The sequence below is a fragment of the Chiloscyllium plagiosum genome, chromosome 5 (genome assembly GCF_004010195.1).
Source record: "Chiloscyllium plagiosum isolate BGI_BamShark_2017 chromosome 5, ASM401019v2, whole genome shotgun sequence".
Classification (NCBI taxonomy): Eukaryota; Metazoa; Chordata; class Chondrichthyes; order Orectolobiformes; family Hemiscylliidae; genus Chiloscyllium; species Chiloscyllium plagiosum.
In genome coordinates, this window is record NC_057714.1 from 16943741 (window position 1) to 16970841 (window position 27101).

General features: G+C 40.5%; 1 long non-coding RNA gene across 1 annotated transcript; it reads left to right on the forward strand.

The window, feature by feature from the left end:
* The first annotated feature begins 13304 nt into the window (after nt 1–13304).
* Nucleotides 13305–20808, forward strand: LOC122550268. The gene is made up of 4 exons (XR_006311779.1): nt 13305–13427; nt 19599–19678; nt 19899–19965; nt 20085–20808. It is a non-coding gene; the product is annotated as an uncharacterized LOC122550268 (long non-coding RNA).
* The last annotated feature ends 6293 nt before the right edge of the window (nt 20809–27101 follow it).

Consider the following 27101-nt stretch of genomic DNA (forward strand, 5'->3'; position numbering starts at 1 on the left):
GAAGGTGATAGGCGGATGCAAGTGGGGGGGAGGTAATATTGATAGGTCAGTGAGAAGGTTGGCGCAGATAGGTAAGAAGGAAGATGGACAGGTAGGACAGGTAAAGAAGACAGTGTTGAGTTGGAGGGTTGGACCTGGGATGAAGTGGGGGAGCGGAGGTTTGGAAACTGGTGAAGTCGATGTTCGTGCCGTGTTGTTGAAGCGTCCCAAGGCAGAAGGTTAGGCATCTTGCTTCCAGATGTCAGCTGGCTTGGATTTGGTGGTGGTGGAGGAGGCCTGGGACTTGCATGTTCTTGGGTGAGTGGGAGGAGCAGTTAAAGTAGTTGACTCCATCTCCCTGTGGCCAACCACATCAACACCCCTTCCCACTCCCCCAAGGACATGCAAATCCTGGGCCTCCTCTACCACCAAATCCAAGCTACCTAACAACTGGAGGAAGAATGCCTCATCTTCCGCCTTGGGACCCTTCAACCACAAGGCAGCGACATCGACTTCACCAGTTTCCAAATCTTCCCTCCCCCCAGGTCACTCAGATCCAACTCTCCAACTTGGCATCACCCTCTTGACCTGACGGTCTTCCTTCCCACCTATCCACTCTGCCTTCTCCACCAACCCATCACAATTACCTCTCACCTATTTCCCCTACAGCCCCCTATTGATCTCTCAGCCCCCTTCCCCCTCCATATTCCCTGATGAAGGGCTTATGTCGAAACGTCAACTCTCCTGCTCCTCAGATGCTGTCTAAATTGCTGTGCTCCTCCAGTGCCACTTTTCAACACTGATGCACTGCTGCCTCACAGCACCAGGTCCCAGGTTCGATTCCAGCCTCGGACGACTGTCCTCCCTGTGTCTATGTGGGTTTCCTCCGGGTGCTCCGGTTTCGTCCCACAGTCCAAAGGTGTGCAGGTCAGGTGGATTGGCCATGCTAAATTGCCCATAGTGTTAGGTGAAGGGGTAAATGTAGGGGAATGGGTCTGGGTGGATTGCTCTTCGATGGGTTGGTGTGGACTTGTTGGGCCTGTTTCCACACTGTAAGTATCTGCAGTCCATTTTCTTCTTGGTTTCAGATTTCTCAATTGATGATCCAGTTTGCATTTAATTTTGTATGGGAGAATTTCTATATCAACAGGTAAAACTTAATATATTTGACTTTGTGTTAAAATTGTTACAGTTTTATCAATTTATTCATGCCTACAATGAGAATATTAGTATTTGATAACATTCACAAACTGGTACATCAGAAATTTCCTTACAAAAGTCCAAGTAATCGATATGATGCAAGAAAATATTATTCAACTATTGAAAAGTTTAACATCATAAAAAATACAAGTCTAGAAACGTTTATTGCTTATAACTCTAGAAATTACTTATATCACACTCATTTTTCAGTGCCTAAGTGATCCTCTAGGTCTATAATGTTGGACAGGAAATCCAAGCCAAAGAATCCCCTAACCATCATCCTCACTACCACCATCCAATTCAGTTCAGCCTCTAGATGATTGACCTCATTTTAGGAGAAATATTAACATCAATTCCAGGAAACAAAACAAATTTCTCAAACAACACTGCCACATTTGTGTCTGACAGTTAACAGAAACAATTTTAAATCACTTTTGTACTTGACCTGAAAGGAAAATCTTAAAGTTTGTGCAAAGATTTGTAGCTCGGGTGCTCGTTGTTGTGGTTCTTTTCGCCGAGCTGGAAGTTTTTGTTGCAAACATTTCGTCCCCTGGCTAGGCGACATCATCAGTGCTTGGGAGCCTCCTGCGAAGCACTGATGATGTCGCCTAGCCAGGGGACGAAATGTTTGCAACAAAAACTTCCAGCTCGGCGAACAGAACCACAACAGGAAAATCTTAACATGGATGAATGTGTAAGAGCGTGTTAAGTCATGGAAAAAAACACAGTGGAAAGTCTTGCCAACTTTGCCTTTAACTCCAGCATGTTAGGCGGTGTATGAGCAGCCTTTTCAATTGTGGCAGGTCATCAATTTCAATACAATGACTACTCAGTTGTAGTGATGTCAGCACAGTTTTCTTAACTCTGGGTGCCTGAATTACTTGAATTCTCTGGAACTTGCCAGTGAATGCAAAGGGAGAACCTACTGGTTATTGAGCATCCTGAAGATCTGATGGGAATGTATGCCATTAAGTTCCAAAACCTTGCAGCTGCTTTCTTGTGTGAGACACTTTATCAAGAGTACTTTTGCTAAGACATTACTTTGACAACTTTGGAGGGATCGTCTACATTTTGGAGCTCTGATCTCTCTGATCACCATGTGTTACTTTGGACCTTTGGAGACGACCAAGGTAACTTCACCAGGTGCAACACCAGCAGCAGCAGCAGCATCAGCAGGAGTAACAAAACAAGCTCCAGCTGGGGCAGAAACAATAACATCAAGTTCAAATACCTGCAGCTCCACTGAGGAAAGAAGATCAGGAGAAAGTGCAGCTTCCACGAGGACTTGAGTCTGGAGTTACCTATCATCAATATATCAGAACAGACTTTTGTCATGTCAGTCAAAGCAGCCAGGTGGAACAAAGCTTGCTATCACGTTAAACTTGTAGCCACATTTAATTTCATTGTTGCTCTGTTTCTTTGCTTCTGGATCTTTCCTGATCTCTATGGGAGATAATTTACTTCAAATCAGCCTTCAATAAATGCAGAGGACTAGTGACTCAATGGCTTGTTTACCTGGATCAGCAATTATATATATCTTTCCAGTGATGAAGTCAGTCAGAATTGGCAAACATCGAAAGTTGTCGATCTGCGAGTGCAGAGTATTTTGAATTTCACACGTGGTAATTAAAGAACTTTCAGATCAGCAGCAACAATTCCATCAACCTGCAGTTGGTGTACAATCACACAAGTGAGTAGCGGTGTGCAAGATTCTCAGACAGCTGTCATGGTGCCTTCATTCCTGAGGCAGTTCGTCCTCCAGATCTTTTCTTGAAGTAGCTTTCTCAGTTGACAGCTTAAGATCATCGGATATGCACATAAATCTGAGGATGTCCATGAGGAACTGAACTAATGAGGCCCAGAAACAATACAATGGAAATGATTTGACATTGAAGAAACCTGGAGAATAAATCTGGGGACATCCTTTTGTACACAATAATTAGGGTCCCCAGAATTGTTCTGGTGTGGTGTCTTTTTGCCAAAATTGCAGATTAGTGAAGTTTGGATAGCCAGGAGGAACAAAGCACATTGTGTGGAGTCTGCACAAATAATACAAAGGATCAAGAAGAGGAGTAGCATTTGAAGCAGGGGGAGGCAGTAGCATATATTGCAGCCTGTGATGTTCTCATTATTGCAAGGTTCACCTGAGTCCCACTAATCCATCCATCAGATAGATACAAACAAAGCCAGAAAAACAGCCCAGTAGACAACCAAACCTTACTTTTATACCATCCCTTCCTCTGACACTGCCATTGTGCAGTGTCAGGTCATGCCTTCTCACTCATCACAAATGATAAAGTAGCAGCCTAAAATGGATAAGACAAGAAAGTGAGGGAAACAAATATTACTCATGTGGCTCAAAAAATGAAACATCAAATGACTATTCTAATATTGTGACTGTACATGATAAGGGAAGTAAGTGATGTACATATTGGAACGTAGTTGAATGTGGTACTGTACACAACTTGCTCGCCCTGCAGAGTTGGATTGATCTCCTCTGTCCACTGAGATTTACTTACTCATTGTCTGGTGTGTTTTAGAATTCAAATTCCTACAATGTGGAAACAGGCCCTTCGGCCCAACAAGTCCACACCAACCCTCCGAAGAGTAACCCACCCAGACCCATTCCCCTATCCTATATTTGCCCCTGACTAATGGACCTAACCTACACACCCCTATGGGCAATTTAGCATGGTCAATTGACTTAACCTGCACATCTTTGGATTGTGAGAGGAAACCTGAGCACCTGGAGACATGGGGAGACACACAGACTGTCACCCAAGGCTGGAATCGAACCTGGATCCCTGGCGCTGTGAGGCTGCAGTGCTCACCACTGAGCCACTGTGTTTTGGAGTCCTTGAGTTCCCGACCTGTACCTGTGCTGAAATAAACTTAACTATTGGAACACTCAAATAAAAGTAAAATACTGCAGATACTGGAACCATGAAATAAAAACAGAAAATGCTGGAGAACCCCAGCATGTCTGGGAGAAGTTTTGAAGCTAGAAACAGAGTTAACATTTCAAGTCCAGTGTAACTCTTCTGAAGAAGAAGAGTCATATTGAACTCAAAATGCTAACTCAGTTCCTCTCTCTGCACAGATGCTAAAAAAACCTGCTGTGTTTTGCCAGCATTTTTTTGTTTTTATCATTAATTAATGGTACAATTGGCAGAGTTTGGGGTGCTGACAGGAGGGAGGGGCAGAGGGAAAAGCACAAATAGAACATGAAAGTCCTTTGCTCCAAATCTCCATGCCCATTTCTCATTTCACAATCATCTCTATTATGGCTCACCCCCTCTTCACTGCTCGCAGTCATCAAGAAAGCATTTTACCATCGAAGGTTGTGTCATAATAAATCCATTTAAAACGCTTTTCAAAGTGAGCAAGCCATTGTACTAGTTATGTGGAAGGTCTACATGCACTGGGTCTATTGCAATGTTGGATAATTCTCATGTATGATCAGATTTCGGATGTACAAGGATTTTCCTGTAATGCCCTGAAACATTTTGACATTCATGCATTCATATCTGAGAAGGTCCTCTTTAATTTATTTGAAAGTGTGCACAATGAGGCTAAAATTCTATGCAGCAACAGTTTCAGAAAGTGTGAATACAATCCTCATGGGAGAGGGAGAAGGGGATAAATGAATGACTTTAAGGGGTAACATACTTTTAACAAATTAATCATTGCAAATCTCTTAGAATGTGGCTTGGTCTAGATAGTTCACCTGTGACTCTGTAATCCAGTAAGAGTCAACATCTTTTGGAAAATAAGGATGTTAAATATTGAGAAGTCATGAGATTATAAATCATAATGACATTTGTTCATGCTGTTCCAGAAGTCTCTAGTTCACTGGGACACAGCTTCTATGTCAATAGAACAACTTCTATGTCAATAAAACTGCAATGTCCTGTTTTCTCCAAAATGATCTCCATTGCAGTCCTGGATTCAATCATTTGTATTAGCATTTATTAGAAAGAAAACAACATGGCCACACCTCCACGAAGAACAAACAGGGTCATATAAAATAAGATAATGGAATGATCATAGTTCTGCTCTGTAAACTTGATGGATGAAGCATTTTAATCTATTTATAGAAATTTACAATGCATACACCATAAATTAGCATTTTGGGGATTTTTTTTTGAATCACACGTTTTCCTGAGTTTTAAGTAAAAGGAATGCCAATTAACCGTTTTTTCCAATATTAAAACAACATTCATGAGTTCCATGTTTTACAGATGTTTTTCAAAAACATTTGATTTACGTTCTTCTTTCCAAATCTGTAATTTTTATCTATAACTTGAGAACATTAGAGGATTGCCATTACTTGAGGTTTCTTCAGTGCATTGCAACTCATAGAGACATTGATTACTGATAGTCTCAACTTTCCTTGTAACTTCAAGTGTGCAATGACAGTAATGAAAAGATTGGGAGTAACAACCTGGTGCAATCTTGTTAATAATCACAGAGAGGCTGTAAAAAATGGTACTATTAAGAAAATTGTTATTTTCTTCCGTGAAGTGCATGAAAGAAATTTGTTTATTTTACAATAACATTTAGTAGAATGTGAGTCATATTTAGTCATTGTTAAATATTAAGTGTGCATTTACAGTGCATATTACCATGCATATCCCGTTACCCTAAATACCAGTGACAACCCAGACTTAACCCAGATCTCGCTGGCACCTTAGACATAATCCATCTTCAACTAACAGCCCAGACCTAGACCCAGATATTCCTGGCAGCTCAACTGTGATTCAACTTTGATCACCAGCGCAGATTTAACCCAGCTCCAACTGTCATCCCAATCTTACCCTGGCCTCAGTTGCCAGCCAAGTGTTAATTCAGCTCTAATAGACCATCAGACTAACCCAGATCTGAATGATTACCCCGAGTCAAACAGGCATTGGCTGGCAGCCCAGACTTAGCACAGTTTTAACTGGAGTTATGAGGGCAATTTATTAATCATGAAAATTCCTCCATTTACTTCTCAACATGGGACATATTTAGCCATTATCTCATTGAATACAATATTCCAATAGTGATCATCAGTCCATTCAATCTATGGCTAATGAGCTCTGTGAAGTTCTGGCTCACAGAGATGGATGCTACCATTGCCTCACAAGACTTCTAATCTCATAGCGAATCAGATTAACTCACACTACAGTGAATTTTAACAATTACTTATCATCTGTTGATCAGGAACATAGGCTGATGATGAGAACTAAGTTGAACATCTTTCAATTTAGAATTCATTCTTCAGGCCAAGAGACAAAAATTTGGTTATTCTCTCTGGGCCACTCTTGTTCCACAACCGAATATTTGGCATAAATGCAGAAGTAATACACCTACATAGTATTTGTTTCATACATCCTTTTTTTCACATTTGGTGCCAATTTCCCAACAGTTCTGCTGTTCTTATAGTCAGTGTTCTCCCACTTTATTCTCCGGCTTTGCCTCTGAATCTCTATTATTTTTCTTCTGCCTATCTTCAGTTTCTTTTCTTTGATTTTCCAAATAACTAACTCCGGTCCTCTTTGTTAACCTTGGTCTTAATATGTCAAAAACTACCGCTCTCTGTTAAACTACAGACAGAAATGGCATTCATCTGCTAATATCACCGAGCGTAAATCTTCACAGTCTCACCACTCCATTTTTGAGAGTCCCATAAATTAAGCACCGTTATAACAGTTTATGTTTGAGAGAACAGCAGTACCTGTGTATATTATAGAGAACAGCAGTCCCTGTGTATAACACAGAGAATTGTGAAGCTAGCATAACAGTAAATGCCGAATGATTAGTTAATTTTTGGTCTTCACATTTTACAAAGTCAACTGAAGCAAAGTATCCATAGGATCAACTCTGATTCAATGTGCTTAAATGCACAACAAAAATCAAGGGAAGCTTTCTTCTAAGAAGATATGTAGATTATGAGGAAGATGAGTAAAAATGCCTGGTGCTTATTAATTTATTTAATTCTAATCAACATCCATATTGTTATTTACAGTAATGTGACTTTACCTATAGATGTGTAATGTATAATGACAGCTTAATTTGTTGCGGAGCTGCTACTGATCACCCAGAACAGAAGCCAGTTGCTGATGAATTCAAAAGTGACACAGACGTATACGTATTTGTTAACTACAGTAATAAATAACAGATTTCACAGCAAGTAACCAAATATATTAGAAATGATGATGAAAGGAAAGAATGCTGCATCTCTGGTTCCAGGTTTTGCTTACATGATAATAGACAGCTCAGTTTTGAAAACCGTACTACATTCCACTACAAACTGAAATTATCGAGGTAAATTTGTTGAATTCTGCCGTTTGTGTCTTCAAAAATTATAATAACATTAACAAAGAGTTAAGAGATGATGGATGAACATTTTCACCTTGAAGACCAGAGAATATAAATAGAAGGATTTGGATTGTAAATTTCAGTTATTGTCAACAAATTTGTGAAATGTGCATGTCTGTTGATATCATTTATTCGTCTGTTGATATCATTTATTCAGGCATTTAGCAATTTTTATAATACTGTGATTCAGTAATATTTTCTATATTTGAAGTGACAGAAAACATTGTGAAATGGAACAGTGTTCTTCAGCATTCTATTTTCATCGTTCAAATCTTATTAAAAATGAAGAACTTGTCATCGCAAGTATACGTTTCTTGTGACTGAACGTTTTCTATAATGTCCATTCCTGAGCAGTTGCCTTGCAACTATTTTGGGTGAGAGGAGCTTATAGCCATGTCTTTCCTAAAAATCTACAATAATATGAATATAAATAGTATTAGAACATTTTGCAAATTTTGTACTTATGTATTGCTTTGCTTTCATATAGAGTTAAAAAACAAAGTTGAGTGTAGTTTGTTTGAATATTATATGAGGTTGCATGTGTGGAAGTTCTGGATGTCCATCAGAGAAAACATTTCTTCTCTTTTTCATTAAATGACTAAGTGCAGCAGCCTGTATCCAATCTCTTCTGTTACATTGTATTATTTCATAATACTACTTCCTATTAATAAAATGATTGTATGAATTCCTACAGTCAATTTACTTGAATAGCATCACACGACTAGGAAATGCAAACATGGTGTGAAAGTTCCAGATACCTGTCAGAGGAAGCATTTCTTCCATTTTTGATTAAATGACTAAGTGCAGCAGCCTGGATCCTATCTCTGCAATTGAATCTATTGCATTGTATTATTTTACATTTTGATTGAAATGATGTCACAGACAGATAAAAGTCAGGCCTGGGCTGTAATTGAATCAGACTGAGCTGTTTATTCTACTGATCTACAGCTGTGATTCACTTGTCCTAACACAGAATGCATAAAAGATCCACTCTTGTTTAACACACTGTAGATTTTATCTGTTTCAAATGGAGCGCCGCAAAACAAGAGACTTTGCATCTCAAAATGTGGGAGCGTGAAAGGGCACCATCTGGAGAACTTTTCATGTGTGACCAAAACTTTCAATAAATAAATTTCACATTGCACAGATGCCAGGTGTAAGTGGAGTGTGATGGACAACATCTAAATGACAGTTAATAAGAACTTGCAAATTTAATGCTTTCAGTAGTGGGTTGTTAAAATGAATGAGACTCAAAAGATGCATTTCACAACAGAAGATTGCTCAAGGCAATCTTACTGTAATCAGAAAACAGCTCAAAGATGCAGTGATTTGCTGAGCTTGTTGAGAGTGTAATTTTATTTTTCCAACTGTTGTAAATGAATGATGTTGAAATTCAACTGAAAACTTTGTAAATCTGTTCACTTTGATTAAAATTGATCTTCAGGTCCTCTTTATGGGGCAATGAATAAATGCCATGTTCTGAATGGCAGAAATCCAAAACTTCCATTGAAGAAACCTAGTTGTGGCAGCACATGAGTTATTGCACTGAGCTTTTGTGATGCTGTTTGCCCTGCCAAAGAGTAGGTAGTTGTGATATTTAAGCACTATTCCACTGACAAAAATTTATGGTAAGTGGTGCCCTTGGACTGGAGAAGGTAATCAACTTTGGACTCTTGATCCCACTTCCTGTAGTAGACTCAATGGTCATAATTTTCAAAAAGACCATGCTTTAGGAAATAGCAGTCCTGCAGAAACAAATACAACCCTCAGTATGTTGTCTAATTCAGGGTGCTATGATGGAGTACCCACTGTTTAGAACACACCTTCAATAAAAAGCAACAAACACAGCCAGAACAAATCCCCCTTAATAAGGATTTAATATCCAACAAGGAGAAAACACGTACTTATGCCACAATCAGGCCTTCACAATTATATTAATCACATTCTCTGCTTTTTTTTTCCTGACAATCCTCTCATCCTTCAACAATTCTCTCTGTAGCTGGATTTAAATGTCATAGAGTTATAGAGATGTATAGCACAGAAACAGACCTTTCGGTCCAACTCGTTCATACCGAATAGATATCCTAACCTAATTTAGTCCCATTTCCCAGCACTTGGCCCATATCGCTCTGAACCCATCCTATTCATATGCCCATTCAGATGCCTTTTAGATGTTGTAATTGTACCAAACTTTATCACTTCCTCTGGCAGCTCATTCCATACATGTACCACCTCTGCATAAAAAAGGTGTCCCTTAGTCCCTTTTAAACCTTTCCCCTCTCGCCCTAAACCTATGCCCTCTGGTTCTGGACTCCCGCACCCAAGGGCAAAGACCTTGTTTATTTTTCCTATCCACGCCCTTCATGATTTTATAAACCTCTATCAGGTCACCCCTCAGCCTCCGATGCTCCAGAGAAAACAACCCCAGCCTATTCAACCTCTCTCTATAGCTCAAATCCTCCAAACCAGGGCAACATCCTTGTAAATCTTTTCTGAACCCTTCCAAGTTTCACAACATCCTTACGATTGTAGTGCTCAATCTTTAAAATTATGTAGCCTCTATGTAACATTGGGGAGCAATGAGTCATAGAATCATACATCATGGAAACTGACTCTTCGGTCCAACTCGCGGATGCTGACTGGATTTCCCAGATTAAACTAGTCCTAGTTGCCTGCATTTGGTCCATATCCCTCTAAACCTTTCCTACTCATGTATCTATCTTAACTTTTTTGAAATGTTGCAACTGTAGTTACATCTAACACTTTCTCTGGCAGTTCATTTCATATATGCACCACTCTCTGTGTGAAAAGGTTGCTTCTCAGATCCCTTTTAAATCTTTCTCCTCTCATCTTAGAACTATGCCCTCTAGTTTTGAATTCCTTTACTCTAGAGAAGAGACCATTGGTATTTACTTTATCCATGCCCCTCATGATTTTATAAACCTCTATAAGATCATTCATCAGCCTCCGATGCTCCAGGGAAAAAAAATACCATTGTCCCAGCCATGACTTGTCAAAGAAAGCTATATCAGGGTTACTCTCCAAGCTAACATGATTTGATTCCAGCCAGAGATCATGAAGACTCTGCCTAAAATGATTCTTTATTCCTTTCCTTATTCAATTTTGTCATTTGAAAGTAAGATATAAGTGAAGATGTCAACCGCATGACTCCTACAATCTGTTTGCACTTCATGGCTGATCTTTATCTCAAGTCCATTTTCCCACCCACTCCTGTATCCCTCTATACCTGTGCTGATCAAAATTCTGTTGTGTTCAATTTTGAATATACTTGATTATTGAGTATCCACAACCATCTGCTGAGGTAAAGAAATATAACCTCATTGCAATTCTAAGTGGCTGAATCTTTATCTTAAGACTATGGCCTCTCTCCATGTAGCGGTCTGTCAGAATTCAACTAGTTGCAATAAAAATCAACTTCCTGCCTCCACTTCAATTTAGTCCATGGCAGGAAGTCCTAGGCTTTGAAAAGAATTTGTCTGACTATTATTGATATTAACTCAGTGATGGATCGAGAGCTGATTGTTTAGGGACCACAACAAACACATCTTAGGTGGACTTCTAAATGGAAGGTCTTTTGTTCATATGTGTTCTGGATTTAATTACCCAGCATCCTTCAGGTGTGCTGTTGTGCTCCCTGGATGGCAAGTCCTCTGTCCACCATTGGGTTAATACCAGTGGTAGCCACACTATTTGACCACTAAGGGTGTCAATAACTGTGGGACAAAAACAGTTTTTATTCTTATCGCTATTTATCAATAACATATCTCTTAAGAATAACATTTAGAAGGTACTGTGTCCAGACTTGACTGGCTAATTGACCCAAATAAGTGTTCAAAGATAGTGGCAATATCTTAGCTCCAATTACTATGTTTCTTGGGAAAGTATCATTCCACGACTTCAAAGTATCTTTAAAAAATATTGAAATTAATAAAAATGATGTAGTGCTTATTTTTAGTACTTCTAGAAAGGCTAAGCTCTGATGCATTGTGAAAACAAAAATGGGTATAACCAATGTGGTATAGCTTTCCTTCATCTGTGATTTGTAGGTGTCCCATGTGTAAGTGCTGCCAAAACCAAGTTAAATATATTCAAATTTTTCTACTTAAGACAAGCCATATGTCATTATGTCATTTTTTTGAATCTATGGTGGATAGCATTTGATGTAGGGGACAGGGGTCTCATCTTCTGGCAACGGTTAGTGAGAACCCAGGTAACCGATTTTTCGTCATAGATTCATAGAGTCCTACAGCACAAAGACAGGCCCTTCGGCCCAAAATGGTCCATGCCGACCAAAGAATCCATCCATGCAAACCCCATTTCACTGCACTTGGCCCATATCTTTCAAAACCTTTTCTATCCATGTATTTGTCCAAATGCCTTTTAAATGTTGTTAATGTACCCACCTCAACCACTTCTCCTGGCAGCTCATTCCATATGTGTACCACCTTTTTTTAAAAAAAGTTGCCCCTCAGTTTCCATTTTTATTCTTTCCCCTCTAACATTAAACAATAGCTAGTCCTTCATTCCCCAACCCTGGGAAAAAGATTGAGTGCATTCACCCTATCCATGCCTCTCATGATCTTATACACTTCTATAAGATACCCCCCTCAGTCACCTACACTCTAAAGAAAAACGTCCTCGCTTGTCCAACCTCTCTCTATAATGCGATCCCTTGAGTCCTGGCAACTTCCTTGTAAATTTCTTATGCCCTCTTTCCAGTTTAATAGCATCTTTCCTATAGCAAGCTGACAAAAACTGAACACAATTCGGCAAGTGTGGCCTCACAACATTCTACACAACTGCAACAAAACTTCCTAACTTCTATACTCAGCAACTTCCTAACTTCTATACTCAGCAACTTCCGAACTTCTATACTCAGCAACTTCCGAACTTCTTCCGAACTTCTATACTCAGCAACTTCCGAACTTCTATACTCAGCACCCTGACTTGATGAAGGCCAGTGTGCCAAAGCCTTCTTCACGGCCCTGTCTACCTGTGACTCCACTGTCAGAGAACCGTGCACATGAACCCCAAGATCATTCTTTTCCACTACACCCCCATCTTTCACCATGAGACTCCTACCTTGATTTATTAAACTCCATTTGCCATTTCTTGGCATACCCCCCAGCTGAAGAAGATCCTGCTGCAATTTCTGATAATCGTCCTCACTGTCCACAATACTGCCTATTTGTGTGTCATCTGAAAACTTACTAATCATGCCTTGTACATTCTCATCTACATCATTGATATCGATAACAAACAGTAATAGGGCCAGCACTGGCCCCTGAGGTACACCATTAGTCACAGTCCTCCAATCCAATAAAGATCCTTCCACTATTACCCTCTACTTCCTACCATCAAGCCAATCATGTATCCAATTTGCCAGGTCTCCCTGGATTCCATGTGAACTAACCCTCCGGAGCAGGCTACCATGTGGAACCTTATCATAGGCCTTACTGAAATTCATTTAGAATATGCCTACAGCCTTGCCCTCATCAACCTTCCTGGTCATTTCATCAAAGAACTCTAACAAATTTGTGAGGCAAGATTTCCCATGCACAAAGCCATGCTGACTATTCCTAATCAAACCCTGTCTTTCCAAATGTATATCTTATCTCTCAAAATATTCTCAAGTAACTTAGAGATATTAGGCTTACTGTTCTACAGTTCCCAATTTTTCTTTTTGAAGTTCTATTTATGGGTCAGGCAATAGAAAGGGCAGCCTATCCAGGATCAAGGACCATGAGGACAGAGTCACTGCCTGCCACAATGTTCTGACTAATCAGAGGCACTAGAATTAGGTGGTTGCTACCAATATAAGACCCATCAGAGGCCTAGGATCATGGACGGACCCATGTACAGAGGTGAGTGATGTTGGGAGGATGTTCATGGCGTAAGGAGTCATGGGGAGGTAGTTCAGAGCATTAGGCAGCAAAGGCAGGAGAATAGCTCTCATCGGGTCTCCACTTCCCTGTTGCCAGGTCTCTTGATCTGACATAGAATGCATTTGAACAACAAGCCCTCTACCTAGAGGTTCACCAAGTGTGCTTGTTGCGCTCCCTGAATGACAAGCCCTGTGTTCACCATTAGGTTAATACCATGGCAACCCAAAAATGCATACAGAAGTCCATTTGGAACCTCAGCAATACCCTGCATCATTGATCATCTGCTCTTTGGTTCAATACTAGCAATCCTCAATAAATAATCTAAAGTGCTATTAATATTTTTAACCTATTATCTTTCTTTTAAGATCAGTAAAATTCTATAGAATATAGATATTTATAGATGCCAATCAATGGCATCAATAAAGCCCCCTTCACAACATCGCATCTAATTGCAAAATCAACATTAATAATTGGCCCTAAAGCAAACCTTTGATTCCAGTCTCATGGAAGCTCTTGTCCACTCTTCTATAATATCTATAGATATTTATAGAATCGAGAAATTCAATGGAATCATAGAATAAATTTTACAATCATACCTGTGTAAAGAGTCTTTGTTTCAGTCTTAGCTTGATGTCACAGAGATTTAATCAGCTGACATGATACTCAGATTTGAGATTTGGGCCAAGCTGGTCCTGATACAATAGTGTATATATTCTTGGGAAACTAGTGAAGTGACGTCAAGATGCCCCTGTAATAGTGTTTTAATCACACAGCTTGTACTTGAAGTAATTCCTTTGCAAAGGCAGAATCAGTGAAAGCATTGTGGTGAAGTCCAGGAATTCTTTCAGGGAAGTTTCTGGAAATAATCAAGAGGAAGTGAGGAACGCCGCATTCATGGATGAAGACAAATCTTGCAGTTCCTCTTGATCTGCAACATGAGCAGAGAATAATCGGAGGAGGCAGGGAAAAGAATTTCTGTGAGGTTTGGGAAGAAAACCAGGTTGACTCTGCATTAAAGGTACTTCCCAGCACAAATGACCCAATAGCAAAGCCCAATGTGGGTCAGATGATTTAAAGAAGAAGCTGATCACAAAGCTGTGTCACATGACCTGCAACTTCAAGGCAGGGCTACAACAGCACCCCCCTCTGACTAACAAAGGTCAAGAGTCACACTCACTGCTCGATCCTGTCAGATGGCAGTGTTAAACATTGTGAATATGTTACATTACCGTATCAGAATGGGACAGTCCAAAACACCTACTGAAGGGAGTTCATTCTCTTCATTTGGAGAAAAGATTTGGATGAAAAAGGGAATGTGTCTTTACCAGGATTGCTGTGAAGGTACCTGAACACTACCCCACATCAAAGTGGTAGTTACAGAAACTCAAAGGGATGCCACTTCAAGGGCTTATGCCCGAAACGTCGATTCTCCTGTTCCCTGGATGCTGCCTGACCTGCTGCGCTTTCCCAGCAACACATTTTCAGCTCTGATCTCCAGCATCTGCAGACCTCACTTTCTCCACTCCATAAGTGACAAGTAACCAACCCGAGAAATTGTCTTGATGACTTATCCTGGCAGCAACCACAACACTTTCACTCTGTGCCATTCTACACTACCTATTGAGTTCATGAAAAACAAGCGACTGGACTCTAGGGGAAAAGGTCAACCCTCAATAGATGGTTCATGACCCCTGCAATTATGCGACATGAGCAGAAAAGACCTTTATTGAAACACAAGAAATGACAGCTCTCATCATAGAGCAGGAAGCATCTTTCTGAAGCAACACTTCTGCTGCCTTGACCGGTCAAAGGATCTTTGCAGTCTTCTCCGGTCAGGGTCTTCCAGTTTGTGGTGGAGACTGCACCCTTCCTGACCTGGTAATTCTGAGACAATTGCCTTTATCTCCAGCCAGCTCAGGAGGAGGGAGATAAAGAACTGGAGTCAGGAAGGAGGCAACCTGATTCCTGTGTAAGAGGATATCACGAGAGAGAGTAGACTGGTAAGACTTTGCATCGATTAGAACAGACATCCTCTACCCAAAATGGACCAATGCCTCAGATCATTCTCCACCATCATATTTATTTTAGACACTTCACCACAGAATCTCCTTTACATATATTAATCAATCAATGGCATCAATAAAGCCCCCTTCACGACATCGTATCTAATTGCAAAATCAACATTAATAATTGGCCCTAAAGCAAACCTTTGATTCCAGTCTCATGGAAGCTCTTGTCCACTCTTCTGCTCCTGTGCTATTCTAGAGTTTGCAGAATGGATACTGGGGGCTGCTGACACTTATGAGAAGGAGGCCACAGATTGCCTTATAAGATGCCCTCAAGTGGTTCTGGACCTAGAAAGACTCCAGCACCCAAGAAGACATGGCAGCCAGCAGAGCTGCCAGAAGGCAACTAGCAAGGGTAATAGCAGAGTGATGGTAAATGTGGGTGGACAGATTGCAGCCTCAACATTTCCTGGAGGGCAGCACCTCAGGTGTGTGAGGGAGGAAGAAGGCACGAGGGCAGAAACCATATCATATCCAGCATCACAGGATGAGGATGAAGAGGAAGCTGAGAGAGGCAATTATTTGCCATCTTCCGAGGCCCAACTCTGAATGCTGCAGACTCTGCTGCCTCCTCTGCGGTTTTAATGCTTTGATCAGGAGTCCATTGGGTAGAGCCCTCTTGCACTCTTAGCTTTCAGGCCGTCAAATTAGAAGCTTTTCTTTATTAGGAGGTCCATATAAAGACTGCTGTCTGCCTGCAAGTCATCAGATGAGGTGGCTGTCTGTGTGTTGCCTATCTGAACAAGCATGGGCAGCACATCAATCAATTACCTGTCCTGAAAGATCCAGGGCACTGACATTGATTAATCTCAGTATGTGGCAATTATAATTCACAATTATCCCACACCATCTTATATTGTCATTCAGCACGCAAACTTTAGCCTGGCTGTTACAGAGACATCAGTCATACAGCACGGAAACAGACCCTTCGGTCCAACTCATCCACACTGACCAGACATCCCAACCTGACCTTGTTCCATTTGCCAGTATTTGGTCAGGGCCTTTGGAATATCAGAGCCTTCAGCATTTCCTGATGTTATGTGAAGTGAATTGGATTGGCTTAAGTCCAACACCTATGATGCTGTTTCTGGCTGGGATTAGTTGTAAAAGCATCAGGCTCGTTTGCAGTGGTGATCTGCTAGGCTATGTGTGGATCCTCCAGTGAGTTCTTGAATTGTCCAACAGCACTCACAATTGTTTATTGTAGGACTGCAGAAATTGGAGCGGTGGAATTGCTTAACCCTATCTATCACATGTTGCTTTCGCTACTCAGCATGCAAGTAGTCCTGCATTGTAGCTTCACTAGGTTGACACCTCACTTAAGGTACGCCTGTTGCTGCACTTGGATGCTCTCCTGCACTCTTTATGACTCACAAGAACTGTGCAGATGTCACTCAATCCAATGCTGTCATTAATAGCTGCACCTGTAACTGAAGGATTGGTGAAAATAAGATCAAGTTTGTTTTCCCCTCTTGTTCAATCTTTCATCACGTGCCACAGATCTACTCTAGCAGCTGCATGCTTCATAATCCAGCCAACCTAGTCAGTAGTGGTGCTGTGATATCAAGTTAAGAGCAGAGTATGTTGAGGAGCCAAGGACCAGGGTGACGCTACATGATCAGCAGCCAACAAGAATCCAAACAGCAGCATGCCAGTTTAAGGAGATACAGTATACGTAAGTGGCTGTTTATCTGTAAATTATCAATTTGCCTCCTGGATAAAGCTGAGATTTTCAAGTGAATTGAACCTATGCTGCTCATCATTCCAGCATGAGAGCGGTAGTTCTGTGTTGTGGGATTGCATATAACAATATGACATCATGGTGATTTTCCTAATACTGAAGGCAGCAATGCACAATTGAAAATCACAGGAAAAAGCACCAGACAAGATCTGAAGGAGTGCAGAGATCATATTTATATAGGGATCGCAGGAAGACAAAACACTGCACAAATAGTGCTGGCTTAACAGTGAGTATTTAATTTGTGAGCTAGTCTGATCATTGGTCCCTGCAGGTGGTGAGATGACTCCAAATTGTTCTGGAGGAGCTGTGGGACTGTTGAGATGACTTTGGGTGCCATTCCTACATAAAAGGGAAAAAGCACATTTTTTAAAAAAACTAATAAACAGTGCAGGGAAAACTAAATGCAATGTAAAGGAATCCCAGCAACTCCACTAATGGGGGTGAGGAGTGATTTGATGGAGTAGATTTTTGGAGAAATATGCACAGCTAGTATATTTGTAACTACACACATATTTCCTGACTGGTCAGGGGATTAAAATACTCCCATACTTAATCCAGGAGAGTGGTACAGTACTGCTGACCTCCTCAGCCATTTCCAATTGAGTCTTCATTGTGGCATATGGAAACACAGGAGAATAGGAGATAGAAGTAAAAGTAGGCTATCAGCTATTCAAGCATGCTCCATCATTCAAGAAAGTACAATAAAACAATGCTACAGCACATTCAATGCCAGATATGGAGATATATTTCATAAGGAGAAGCTTTTAAAATTGTACATAATCATAATCAGCTAAGTGGAGATTTTCATGGAGGGGCTTTCTCTGTAAGTTCTAGGGAGTTCTCTTGTGCAGTACTGTGCTGCTCATTTCGTTATGTATTCGTTATGCCTCTACAGATCAACACTCACACTATCGTGCATTCTCCAGCACAGTAAGTACTTGCTGCTGCTGCTGTGAGGGCTGGTGGGATTTACTCCGCCAGCACCATTTTTAAATATTAGCTGCGCATCAGATTAATCACAGCAAACCTCAAATTGCCAGTCACAATTCTAAAGGAAATGGCTGAGAAAGGGAAGTTAATATCCCAATTTGCCCACAGGAACCTGGAGGATCTGGTCATTGGGATGGTGGAAACCAAATTAGCCTCACTATCACTGGATCCACAACTCAGTGAAATTAAAATAACCCTCCAAATTACCCAATTGTTCCTAAGCAGACATATAAATAGTAGATCTTTGATGCCAAGTTTATTACTTAAAAACTAACAATTTATAATTACTAATGTAAATTTAGCAGAACAAAGATTAAAAATTAATATCTACAATATAAACACAACCTTTTTGATCGTAACCCTGAATCACACACAGGTGGACTAACAGCCAGACAATGTTATGGGATAAATCAAAATGAAAATAAAAAAAATTGTAATTTGCCAATTCAATTAAACATTTCCAAATGATGGAATCCTTGAACAATGAGTTCTTCAAATGCAAATTGAATTAATACCCTGCTTGAATTCCATCATGACCAATTAAGACAAGCATCTTCAGCAGACTCCAAGGAATATTTCTTTTTTTCTTACTCAGATCCTTTATTCAGAACATTAAACCATTTGACAATTGGATAGAGAACTAGAGAGGGCAAAACAGAATAGCCAAACTGGAAGCTTCCAAAATCACTTTCACCTGCAAAAACCCAGTCACAACTGCGTCTCTGTCTTTTTCCTCTTTTTAATCAAAATTCTCTGTGTTTGGCTGGTTAGCACCAGTTCCCCCTTGATTGACCAATTCACCATCTAACCAGCTGCCAGCCCTGAACATAACAACCACTTGTGTCTGTTCATTTAGAGTGTTCTTAAATCAGTAATAGACTGTGGGTGGCACGGTGGCTCACAGTGCCAGGGGCCCGGGTTCAATTCCCACCTCGGGAAACTGTCTCTGTGGAGTTTGAACATTCTCCCCGAGTCTGCATGGGTTTCCTCTGGGTGCTCTGGTTTCCTCCCACAGTCCAAAAATGTGCAGGGCAGGTGAATTGGCCATGCCATATTGCCCGTAGTGTTAGATGTAGGGGAATGGGTCTGGGTGGGTTGCTCTTTGGAGGGTGGGTGTAGACTGGTTGGGCCAAAGGGCCTGTAGGGAATCTAATCTAATTACTTTACAGGCTGGTTCCCAACAGATAATGTTAGTTTTTAAAAACCAAAAGAACCACATTCTGAGGAAGAGTCACTCAATTTGAAACGTTAACTCTGATGACACTCCCCAGATGCTGGCCAGACCTGCTGAGTTTTTCCAGCATTTTCTGATTTTGTAACCTGAATTTTTGTTATCTTCTCTCTTGAAACAAGGGTCTGTTCAAAGTTCAGCTCTTAACCTCAACTGACAGTTTCAAAGTGAAAGAAAATTGGGAGAAATAAAAAGAAAGACAGTGAGCTACTCAACAGTTATATTTATCACTTTCACAATTATATGCAGCATCTTCCCTCAATCCCTCTCACCCATTCCATCTCCCCTCCAGACTATTAATTCTGCATGCTCACTGCACTTCCTACTTACTGAACACTACTACCCATTTGTACTGTATCCAGCGCTAACAGCTATGTTAACCACTTTCATCTCACTCAGTCTCACTCTTTGTTTTATTCCAGGAATAAACAGCCATATTAGGATAGAGAGGGACAAGAAAATTGGTGTCCTCCATGTTCTGGCAACTAAGTAAGATTCATTGTTAAATATTGTCCTGCTCTCCCATTACCAACATTGCAAATGTATTCTTAAGTTGTCCAAGCTTCTCCCCTTATTTCACAACTCATTCATTCTCTTGTCTTCTGCAGCCATGAGCAGCATTCACACAGCTTCCACCTTTAAGAAAACTGCCCCTCAGTACATCACCTCCTTCTCCTCGAAGGAAGAAGACACAGATCCCTCAAAGCGATTACTGGGAAAACTGAAGAGGATGAACTTGCCTCAGGTCAGGACATTTTCAGGATGCTTCAGATCTCAGGCCACGTATGTCCCTTTATCCTGAACAGGATCTATTACACAATGGACTGCCTCTACTTCAGCTGCGGATGTTCGGTCTGCACCTGGATGTTGAAGGGAAAGGAAGAAGAAAACTTGAGTATACAGAGATGGCACAGGCAAAACTGGATTGTTTATATTAAAATATTAAAATATATGTTCAGTTTTCTTCATCAGCTCTGAGCAACTGCCATTTTAGCCGTAGCTACAAGAATGAAGGCAGAGAGACTGGCCATCTGTAGCTTTGCATGGTATTCTATCCCTGTCTGAACAATAGCTATCTTTTCTGTAATACCGATACTAGAATGAAACCTTGTCAGAATTGAATGAGGGGGTTAAAAAAATGTTGTAAAGGCTTCTATCAGTTGTAGTCTTGAGCAACAGGAGGAGCATAAAGTATCAAACCTGCAAGCAACATGTGACTTCACGAACTCAGTTCCATCAAAAGAGGTACATAAAAGACCTTGCACTGCTTTGGATGACAATGCTCTGTGCATTCAATGCTGAAGGTCCTGTTGTTTCTGAAGAAGGTTCTCATTTTCCTACTCCATACAATGCCAACTTGTTGCACTGTCTAGGTGTCTGGAATAAAGCATTTAAAAATGAAGTGTTGGCATTTCTCTGTAATATACTGACATGTCCCCTCGGACATGACACGCATGGGTATCTGATGTGGGGTGGACAGTGAGGAAACTTGCTGGCTGTTGTAGAAGGCAGTATTGCATTTCAGATGCTGCACACTCTAATATGGTGTTTTGGTCACTGTCTTTAAACATAGTGTACGGTCACTCCACTGCTTCTCACTCAGCTGTTCAGCATTCCATGGAAAACAAGTGATTGTGGATATTCTACATTTTTGCCAGATAATGAGGACATTTTGGCTGAAAACTCAGCATTCAGAGGCTGACCATATCTATTGAAGATTGAGGTCAGACCTGATCTTCAGAATCAAAACAACTCCTGATTAATGTGATCATTCAGCAGTTGCAGCACACATAGATGACACTTAAATAGTAACTTCAAAACACTGAGACACTGAGGCCTCCAACACGTAGGGCTACGAGGATGTCTCTGCATGGACTATTCTTATTATTCACCTGATTTGGATGTATACTGCTCAAGCCATTTTGCAAACATACTCAAGAAAATTGCTTAGTAACAATAATGAGAACTTGTCCCCCAAGCAATGTTCATTTTACCTATGAAAGGCAGCATTGTATATAGGATAACGGTGTGGACATTTTACAGTCCAATGTGTGAATTGAACAGCTCCAAGAACACATGCAGGCCTTGGAAAGAGATTGCCAACTGTGGAACTAAGAATCATTATGACTTGCCTGACATTATTTGTGCTCACAGTAATTACTAGGATTAATTTCTAACATTGGAGAAAATGAGGGCTGCAGATGCTGGAGATCAGAGCTGAAAAATGTGTTGCTGGAAAAGCGCAGCAGGTCTGGCAGCATCCAAGGAGCAGGAGAATCGACGTTTCGGGCATAAGCCCTTCTTCAGGAATCCTAACATTGAATGAGTTGGCCAAGATTACTTCTGGCCTGATCTTTTAGTCAAAACAGTTCATCAATGTTTGAGGTCTACACATGGAATTATGTGATAACAGATGTCTTTAACCTGTACTGTGTAAGGGTCTATTTAATGCTTTTGCCTCTTAAAAGGCCTCACAAGTGGAGCTTGTTCCCTCAGAGGAAATAAAGACTCTTACTCCACTCACTGTGGGTGTAATGCAGGCCTTTTTTATTTTGATTGCACACTTACATTTTGGATGAGGCTGGAAAGCAACATAGATAAAGCTTCACACATTGAGTTGCAGGGTCCACCTATCAATCAAAGTGACCCGTCCCCCCAAACTTCCTTTCCCTTTGCCCTCACATAGGCTCCTACTCTAATCTTTTAGTTAACTGAGAGCAGCTTGGCAATTAAAGGTATCGGTGTGTTCCTGTATTGAAGTAGTGAACTGTATTATAAGTGAGTTCAACATATGCCATGAAGTGGGACAGCTGGTGCATATCCAATGCCAACCTCCTTGGATGAAGGATGCAGGTGCTTACTGCCCATACAGTGTGCCAGGAGATATTGGGGACTGCTGGCCAAGATGGAGGCCCAGAGGAGCAAGCAATGAGCCCAAGCTACCAAGTACCTGTTCAGACTTTCATATCGAGAATTGTCACTGTATTTCAATCCAAAGCTTGGGAGGGTTACAAACTGTTTATAAATGAGGTGAGAGTGGATAACTGTAACATGTCAAAGCATGAAAATATGCCTCTTACCTCTAACTAACAAGATTTTCATCTTGCCACTAAAATCTTGGGTAGAAAATCAAACATTTTTTCCAATGTGCTCATTTTTCCGGACTCCCATATTGTTGAGAGGCTAGAAGAATTCTACCCAACCAAACTTGTTCCTGATTTAGCACTTCATATTCACCAATCGCCACTCCCTGCTCTTTATACTGTCCCATATTATCACTGAAACCAATATACCTTCCTGATGTCTGATTTTACTGAAGAATTTCTGATTTAATGGGGTTGATCAGTAAGCAGTTTTGCTAAAAGAAAAAAATGTAGATGAAATGGTAACTTAAACGTAAAGAATGGGTGGTTATGTGATAGAAGTAAGATTTGTAAAATGTTTAAGTATGACCTAGTGCAAATGTTGATTGAATTGGAGAAGATATTAGGGACTCGTAACTAACTAACATACGTAAATCAATAATTGAAATCTTTCATAGAGATTCCGAGGCTTGATTTTGCATTTTGGTTTCATTTTTAATCAATTTTTAATTAAGTATTTCTTGGATTCAGCAAAGGATATAAGGATCAAAGGAGGCAAGAATGTTGGGTCCATATTTTAAGGGCATTTGCAGGCTAGATCTTCGAGCTACAGAAGCAAGTCTCCTCAAGAACCCAATGATCAGCTAACACCACCATCTCTCCCATGAAGTCCCCATTCCCAAGTCACCATAATGGGATTGCCTCATCATGACAATCAATCTCTCACAATCTCCGCATGGCTCATGATCTCTCCAACGTCCTCTCTGTTACCTTTACCTATCCCAATTTTTCCCTGACTCTTCCTCATTCCCTAGCTTCATTCCCTAGTCCAGTATTGTTTACTTACCAGCCACTGCAGTCAGATTGTCTATCAGTCTGGCTGGTAACTAGCCATGAGAGGTCATAGACAACTATTTGTGTTAGAGAAATAAGTTATTATATAGCTTGAGGGTGCCACTCCACATTAAGCATGGAACAATGTAAGGAAGCAGGTCTCCATGAAATACCACAGTCAGTATGGAGATTGAACTAAAGCCAATGTTACCATTCTACACTACACTGTAGTCATGTAGCCAACTGAGCAAACCAAACCCCAACAGGCTGCTTGTTGAGCAAAGAAGTAAATTAAAAGATATGTTTCTGGGATTCCTGTCCAAAAAAACTCCCACCCTCCTCTCTTTACACGCCAAAATAAATATCAGAGGCAAAGTGAAATCATTAGCACACAAATCACAAGAAAAGGAATCAACAGTTATGTTTTATCGACAATAGACAGTAGGTGCAGGAGTAGGTTATTCTGCCCTTCGAGCCAGCACCACCATTCATTATGATCATGGCTGATCATCCTCAATCAGTATCCTGTTCCTGCCTTATCCCCATCACCCTTGATTCCACTATCCTTAAGAGCTCTATCCAACTCTTTCTTGAAAGTATCCAGAGACTTGGTCTCCACAGCCTTCTGGGGCAGAGCATTCCATACACCCACCACTCTCTGGGTGAAGAAGTTTCTCCTCAATTCTGTTCTAAGTGGCCTACCCCTTATTTTTAAGCTGTGTCCTCTGGTTCAGGATTCACCCATCAGCGGAAACATGCTTCCTGCCTCCAGAGTGTCCAATCCTTTAATAATCTTATACGTCTCAATCAGATCCCCTCCTAGCCTTCTAAACTCAAGCATATACAAGCCCAGTTGCTCCAATCTTTCAGCGTAAGATAGTCCTGCCGTTCCAGGGATTGACCTCGTGAACCTACGCTGCACTCCCTCAATAGCCAGAACATCTTTCCTCAAATTTGGAGACCAAAACTGTGCACAATATTCCAAGTGCGGTCTCACCAGGGCCCTGTACAGCTGCAGAAGGACCTCTTTGCTTCTGTACTCAATTCCTCTTGTAATGAAGGCCAGCATGCTCTTAGCTTTCTTCACTACCTGCTGTACCTGCATGCTTGCTTTAAAAGTGTTACACTCATAAATTGCCTTTTGAAGCAATTTGCACTTATGATCCTGCATGAATAAATTTTGTCAAATCATACATCACCCTAATGGCTGGCAAGCTTTAGTTGAACTAAGTTCAGCATGTTTAGAGCTTGACTACAGAGTTTGGATTCCAAACGATGGCTAATTATGAGTGTGATACATTGAGTTGTGATTGTTCCAGAGTTTTATCTTGATTAGTTCTTGCACCAAATGAGAGTAAACATACCTTAAGCAAGTGTTACTTACACTTAATTGTAAATAGTTTCCCTTTGAATAATTCCATGGAATAAAACGTAATGATGGTTTGTTTCTAAAGCATGACTTCTGCACACCTTTCCATTCACAGAATTGGTTTTGTAATTGAACAAAAGAACTGCTGATTAGTTCACACCTATGTGAAAAACGAGTAGGGTTTTTATGGATGTATCATTCCACACATACACCCACTGTGTGAGTGAGACTTTATGATTCCACACAACTCATTCAGGATAGGTTCATTCTACTCACCAACATTTCAAGGGAGTTTAATGACATTCAAAGCTAGGCATAAGCAATGAGAAGCTCACAATATGTTCACTCTGCCTCATGGCGCATGGGTCTTTTGGAATAATAACACAAAGTGCTGCCTTTCTCATGTTCAACATATTCCTAAAGGAATTGACATTGAAGACTGACTGATCACTAAAGGCTCAAATGAAGATTCCTCAGGATTCCAGTCGACCTGATGGCTATCATAAGGGATTTCATCTAGGTTCATATTCTGATACAAACATGAAATAGGAGCATGAATAGGATACTCATCCCCTCAAGCCTACTTTGAGTAGGATATTCGTCCCCTCAAGCCAACCTTACCATTTTATAAGAACCTAATCTCAACTCCTCTTTTGTGCTGGCTCATCAAAGCCCTCAGCTCAATACTTTGGAAATCCACTAACCTCCTCTTTAAATAATCACAGTGGTCTAACCTCTATAATTCTCTGAGAATTTCAGACATTCACTGCCGCCTGGAAGAAAAAAATTCCTTGACATGCCAGTTTTAAATATTTGACCCCTTATAGTGTAACTATGACCCCTAGTTTGAGATGCCTTGACTAGTGGAAACCATCTATCCTGTCAAACCCTTGAAAATCTTGCATGTTCCAATAAGATCAACTCTCATTCTTCTAAACTCTGTTGATTGAAGGCCTAACCTGTTTAGCTGATCTCGATAAATCAACCCTTTCATCCCCCGAGAATCTGCCTAGAAAATCTCTTTTGAGCAGCCTCCAATATCAGGGACCAAAATTGCATATAATACTCCAGGGGCAGCCTCACCAACACCCTAAACAATTGTAACAATACTCCCCTATTTTTAAACTCCAAAACATTTTCAGCGAAGGCCAGAATTTAATTTGCTTTCTTCATTAATTTCTGCACCTGCATGCTAACTTTTTTGTGTTTTGTGCACCAAGAACCCAGACTCCTCTGTGTTGCGCATCTTTAGAGTCGCTCACTATTTGAATAACAGCTTGCTTTTTGATTCTACCTCCCAAATTACATGACCTCAAACTTTCTTACATTAAATTCCATCTACTAAGTTCCTGCCCACTCAGTAAACCTATCTATAACCTCTGCCCTACCTATTTTTGTGTAATCAGAAAATTTGGATACATGATACTCTTCTTTCTCCTCCTAACATTAATATACAGTAAAAAATTGAAAGCATGGGACTGATCTTTGTGCCAACCCACTAGTTATGTTCTTTTCAATCTCAAAAAGACCAATCAATCTGAACTCTTTCTTCTGCGTGTTAACCGATCCTCAATCCATGCTCAACAGCATAAGCTCCTACCTTAGTCATAGAGTCTGAGGGATGTACAGCATGGAAACAGACTCTTCAGTCCAACTTGTCCATGCCGACCAGAAATCCTAAATTAATCCAGTCCCATTTGCCAGCACTTGGCCCATAACCCTCAAAATCCTTCTTATTCACCCAGATGTCTTTTAAATGTGCAATATCCTCTGATGTGGCACCTTCTTGAATGCCTTTTGGAAATCCAAATAAACTACATTTATCAGTTGCCCTTTATCAAGTCTGCTTATATCCTTAAAGAACTCTAGTAAATGTGTCAAATATGATTTCCCCTTTCACAAAACTATGCTGACTCAGTTTGTTCAGCTTTTCTAAACATCCTAATTCTTCCTTAATAATGCACTCTACTATTTACTCAATGACAACTGTTATGCAAATTGTCTTATAGTTTCCTGCTTTCTGTCTCCCTCCCTTCTTGAATAGATGCATCAGAGCTGTTTTTTAATCAATGAAACTATCCCAGAATGTAGTGCATTCTGGAATATTTTGGCCAATGCCTCCTTGAGCTCTGCAGCAATTTCCTTTAAAAGTCTTGGATGTGCACTATCAGGCACTGGTGACTTGTCTGCTTTTAGTCAGTTAGCTTGCCAAATACTTTGCCCATTGCGATAGAGACTGTTACAAGGTCTTTCCTCCCATTAGCATATTTGATATAATATTTTTGAGATGATTACACTGTCCTCCGCCATCAAGACCAACACAAAATATCAATTTAAAT